Consider the following 6,089-nt stretch of genomic DNA (forward strand, 5'->3'; position numbering starts at 1 on the left):
AAGCATTAAATATAAGACAAAATAACAAAATAATTCTACAAAGCGCGCTGAAAATCGTCAATATAAACAGTTAATGCAATCCTACGTGGAAGATAATTACACTGCAGTAATGATGTAAAATAAAATGAATCCCGCAAGGCGTCACCTTAAAAGAAAAGTTAATAATTTTCTTTAAGCTAGCGGTCCCACTTTGCGATATGTAGAATGCAATATCAGTATACAATATCAGTATATAAGCCAGTTACTATATGTGTATTCACTTTTGCGTTTAAAAACCTCAAATTCAAGTTATAAACACCTTTCAGACTTTGAAATCAGAAAGATAGTTACCAATATTACAGCACTAACACAATTTCTGTCAAACATAAAGGCATAAAGGTGCTGCTATTGAAGTCTGGCAACTATCTCTCACTTTTTGCGTGTTTGTTCATGGCGTGCTGTGCTGAGTGGTTGCTGGTTCAGTTTTATCTATTTCAAGCTTAAATCATAGTTATAAAAGCTTTATGGGTGATGTCTACCCTTCCAACCTACGCGTGTGTCGAACATGGAGACCCGGGAAGAACGATCATCGCCGCATAAAATAGTGCGCGTCAAAAGTGGATGACATTGCGTTCGAACAAAGCCTGCTGCCTGTTCGTGTCCGCGAGATGAAGACGACAGTGAAGGAGAATTGTACGTTGGAAACATCGTTTTTGCTAGGGTAAGTACGCATTTTTTATTATTCTGTATTTGGTTGGAACGAGTTCAGTGGTTCACTAGACCCCCATCATATTTACTCTGAGAGCCTAGGTGATTTAGCATACTTGTTTCGCGCCCAGTCCACCGTTTCCGCAGAAGTCAACATCAATTTACGCTGAAGCTAGACCTTGGCTACGATGCTCGCGCTGTAGTACACGGCTGCTAAAAAAAAACAAAAAGAAAGCGTACACTTTATTCTTTGGCTGGCGTCTCGTAGGTGGTGTGAAGTCTCCCCCCCTACCCGAATTCCGTGCACTGCGCTTCGCAGCTATTGCGCTCGCGAGACCGGCTGCCGCCGTTGCGACCTTGCGGTCTTCGGGCCGCGATATGCGTGCTGTTCTCGTGACGCTCGGCCACAGCGTCGTGAAATCGCTCGCCAACGCACCCCGACAGCGTACGCGTCGGCCGGGTGCTGGCGGAGTTGTGCTGGAAGAAAAGCAGGCAAGAGATGAGGACGCAGGAGGTGTAGTTAAACAGATGAGAATTTACAAAGTGCAAGTGAGAGAAAATAGTATACAAGGGCAGGAAACGGTGAGAGTTCGGGCCGCGCGCCAGCGAGCGAGTGCGGCGATTTCACGACGCCTGAAGTTGCCGAGCTTGACGAGTCCGGCACGAATATGACGACGCCCGTCTGAGAGTTCATAGAGGTATAGAATTCACATAAGTGCAAATTGAAGGTGAAATGCGCGCATATGGCCTCGCAGGGAGCTAGCATAGTCTCGGGGTAATGGGGGAGATTTCACAACGCCTGCCGATTCCGTCAGAGTAGCTCTCGGGAAGTCTGGGGCTTGATATCAGAGGCATATTTATTGTTTAAATTAGTGCAGAAAATTGAGCCAATTCGCAAGTTCTCATTTTCGCAAAACCGCAGGCCATACAGAGACTAACAAGAAAGCTGTAGGCACTCACTCAACTCGATTTATATTTGAGAATTGAACGTGCAGATACAAGTCAGACATTGAAATGGAGGATCCTCAACTATCACACACCGGAACCTATTGAAAGCAAGGGATGCAGATTAGCTGCTAGCATGCGTTCCATGCAAATTAGCTCAGCAGTGAGCTTTGCATATATCATGCATACCCCACTCACAGTACCTGCGGGTCTATTAAATACATTGTTACTGTGACCTAAATTTCACTTGGGGTGTTCCGGGATTGTTCTTATTAGTGCCTTGGAGGTTACTGTCTTTAAGCGATTAAAAATCTACTTGATGTAAGCATTCGTGCTTTGTGTGTGCTCTTCTTGTATTTCAACAAGTGTCAGCACACTCAGATTATGCACCTGCAGGTGCTGCTGCTGGCTGTCCTGGGTCGGCTGCCTTCCAATCCAGTTTCAAAAGCTTTGCCAGGGCCTCCCTTGGCCAACCGACACTGCACCTGCTGTACCCAAGTACTGCCTGGCCTTTCGTTGGGGCTCTGTACGCTTTGCCGCCAGGAATGATCATTCCTTCATCCATCATCTGGCCGCTTGGACCACCCATTCAGAAGCCAGCGCATTTGCTCGACACATCGGTCCAGGCACTGCTGCCATACCGGTGCACCCACCAGTTATGTACTTTCAGGTTAGTTATTGCATGTTGTGGAACCTGCCATGATGTATACCTGTTAGCAGTGCTGTGGCCTCTGATTATTTGAAACATTTTCATGAAGCAGTGTTGTGCGTTTGGAGTGTGTCATTGCTTAGCAGAGATATTGAAGAGAATCTGGGGCCGATGACTAAAGGGCAAAAAGAGAAATTGGACTGACTTTGAAGCAAGTATTCGTATGTAATCAAGCCAAGCAAACATTTAGGATCTTTCGATATGGTTTTGAACTTGCAACAAAAACTGGTGTGGAACTACTTTCCATTTTAAGTAAGCTAACAATTTTATCTACTTCAGATCATACTGGTATTAATCATACTTTACCGAAAAGTACATCCCGCAGTCTGTAGAATTCCGACAGCGCTTTTTTCGCAGTCTCTCATGACAGGCACTATTCTCAATAATTGGAAGATAGTCGAGGTAGCACCAATCTTTAAATCTGGAGACTGTACTTCACCATTAAATTTCCCTAACAAGCACCATATGCAAGGTCGGGGAGCGTTTCATCCACTCTCAGGTGGCTAATTATTTATAAAATCCCAATATCACATTCGAATATCACCACGGTTTTCACAAGGGTTACTTGAGAAACACAACTTTCAGTATTTGTTCACGATCGACATTGATCCATTGACGCAGGCTTACAAACTGCGGTAGTTTTTCTCGATTTTTGTAAAGCATTCAATCGCATTGCACACCACAGACTACTTTTCAAACTTCACCCTAATGTCCTCACTTGAGCGAAAGATTTTCATTCTTCTCAAATGCAGTTTACTTCTCCTAATAACTGTATACTTTTGGTCGTGCCACTTTGTTGTCCCCCCAGGCAGGTTGCTTGGTCCTGTCTATCTTCCATGTTGCATATCCTCCCATGTAGGTCTATTTGCAGATGATGTTGTAATTTATCACACAATTTCTTTCAACTACTACCGTCAATGCTTTCAATCTGATCTTAACACAATTTTAACTCCTGGTGCTGCAAATGGCTAATGTCGCTTATCTCTAAAACAAAGTGCATGACTTTAATGGTGGCAAGTCTCGAATTGTAAACACTTACTTCATTAACAACAGCCTGATTACCTCTTGAGACAAAGGTGTTTTGGTAGGCCGGTAGGGGAGGGGGGTTGCATGGTGGATTTCAAAAGGTAGATCAATTGGGAAAATAAGACGTGTGATTAATATTTTCATTTGCACTCCAAAGCTCGCTTTATTTCATATGTTTAACTGACTGCAGTGGCTAGGGTGGTGTCCTGTGGAGGCGAATGTTGGTTAGATACCACTTGGTGTGGCCGCTTTTCAGATGGAGGCAACACGTTAAGACGCCCGTGTTTTGAGATTTCGGTCCGCACAAAAATACCCAGGTGGTCAAAATTAATGCGAAGCCTTCCCCTACAGTGCTCCCCATATCCCGAGTGTAGCTTTGGCGTGTTAAACCACCGTTTTTTTCTTTCTTCATGTTTTTGGAATATTACCTGCTGTAGCAGGTGCAACATAAAGGTGAAATTATGCATGTTTCCAAGAGCTAAATATAAAGGCCATATTGAAGTGCGTTTATGGGTCTATCTCATAGCAGTAGTGAAAGGTTATATACTCTGGTGCAGGTTAAGAACGGCAATGGCTCATGTAGTGTAGTCCAGTGTTTGACAAAATGCCGTGTAGGCAGGTAAAAGCATTATTGCAATGATGAAACGTAGGTCACTGACCAAGTCAAAAAACCCATTTAACGGTTTGGTGCTTGTTCACGGTGAGCATGTGTCGTGGAAAACGAAGCTATATATTTGGCATTACGCAGTGCAATGAGTTTGCATAGATATGGTGCGGATTGCCATCCATTATATTGATAATGTTGGGCGTCGTCTGAACGATGAGGGACTCGAGCAGTAATCGAGAAGATAGATTGCACTCAGTTGTCAGTAATTTCGCCTTGTTCCAGTCGACCACGTGTCCCGTCCTCTCACGGTGCTCTGCCAGTGCACTTGTTTTTGCATGGCCCTTGTTCACTTCGTTCCAGTGCTGCGTTAATCTTCTGTGCAGATTACCTGTTTCGCCAATGTACACTGATTTGCATTCAGCGCATGGAATCTAATAAACAACACCCGGAAGCTTGGAGCGTGAGAGGGGGTCCTTCACGCTGACAATGTCAGAACGCAGCTTGCTAGTGGGCACATGCACGATGTATGCACTGCGTTTCTTGAAAATGCGTGCGAGAGTTTCACTGATGTGTGGGACGTAGGTAATTACTGCACGTTTGGATGCAGTCCTTGTGGCTGCCTAAAGCATTGTATTCAAAAAGAAGCTAAGAGGGCGACTAGCAGGAATCCGCATTGACATTAGCAGGCAGAAGCGTCCACAAGGCCTGTGTCAAAACGTGCTGCAATTCTCGTCCTACACATCAATCAAGCTTTTGCACGCATTTTCAAAAAACACAGTGTGCACATCGTGCACGTGTCCACTAGCAAGCTACGTTCTGACATTGTCAGCGTGAAAGACCCCCTCTCACGCTTCAAGCTTCCAGGTGTTGTTTATTAGATTCCGTGCGCCGAATGCAAATCAGTGTACATTGGCGAAACAGGCAATCTGCACAGAAGATTAATGTAGCACCGGAACGAAGTGAACAAGGTCCATGCAAAAACGAAGCCCAAACCAGCCCTGACACCAGAGAAGGTTACATCCCTGAAAGGTATTGCATGTTATATCTGGATCAGAACTCATAGCTAACTCATAATTTAGCAAAAGCAAGCATCCCCTAATATGAAACTTCTGGCACAATAAATGGTCTCACATATGAGAGTTTTAGCAGTCCGTCCGTTCCGTCACGTACGTAGCTAGCGTGTTTACCGGGACCCGTCTGGGCACTTAGGCATTCTTCACAGTAGGGGGATTAGTTCCGCACGCCGCCGCTTCTCTGATGGAGGAGAAAAGCAAAAACGCCCGTGTGTACGAGATTTCGGCGCACGTTAAAGATCCCCAGGTGGTCAAAATTAATCCGGAGCCCTCCGCTACGGCGCGCCTCGCCTGCGTCGCGTCGTCGCGTTCGACCCTACAATCAATCAATCAATCAAGTTCCGCAAGCCTGCCTTCGCCATGTCCGCGCCTCCTCGCCCTTCCGCGCGCGCAGGCGCAGACCGGTTCCGGCAACCCTGTAACAACGTAGCCAACGGAACGACGGACTGCTAAAACTCTCTATTGTGCCTGAATGCCATTCATGAATAATGGTTTGCTGCGGGCCCAGCATGGGTTAGCTTGCAAGAAAAAATGCTACAGGGTATTAGTTTATTCCTCAAAGTGTTGCTTTTTACTGGCAACCTGTTTGGCAATATTTGTTACCCTTTTACCACATGGTCTTTTGTTCACAAGGTCATTGAACCCCTAATTCTCTCTATCTACAGCTCTTTTTCAGATCTATGTGGCCAGGCTGCGTCTGCGGAGCCCACTGAAGCCAGGCTAAAGGTGGTGCGAAAGCACCTTTCGCAAAAGCACGGCGACATGCAGCGCAAATATATGAGTGAGCAGCACAAAATGAACTTCTCTATTTTTATTTTGCTAAAAGGCCTACATACTTGCCAAACTTGTAAACCAGTTCCACACCTCACAGCATGCGTCCTAAGTCAATCTCGTCATCGGACCTATAGCTTCACCAACAGACTGCATTCAGACCGACAGACTGCATTCAGACCGACAGACTGCATTCAGACTGACAGACTGCCATCAGACCGACAGACTGCCATCAGACCGACAGACTGCCATCAGACCGACAGACTGCCAT

General features: G+C 45.6%; 1 long non-coding RNA gene across 1 annotated transcript; it reads left to right on the top strand.

The window, feature by feature from the left end:
- Positions 1-427: 427 nt before the first annotated feature.
- Positions 428-5,842, top strand: LOC144169028 (uncharacterized). Its single transcript, XR_013322345.1, has 3 exons — positions 428-700; positions 2,029-2,302; positions 5,713-5,842. It is a non-coding gene; the product is annotated as an uncharacterized LOC144169028 (long non-coding RNA).
- Positions 5,843-6,089: the final 247 nt, after the last annotated feature.

This window comes from Haemaphysalis longicornis, unplaced genomic scaffold, assembly GCF_048455015.1.
Source record: "Haemaphysalis longicornis isolate Haplotype H1 unplaced genomic scaffold, Haemaphysalis longicornis Haplotype H1 scaffold_2, whole genome shotgun sequence".
Taxonomy (NCBI): Eukaryota; Metazoa; Arthropoda; class Arachnida; order Ixodida; family Ixodidae; genus Haemaphysalis; species Haemaphysalis longicornis.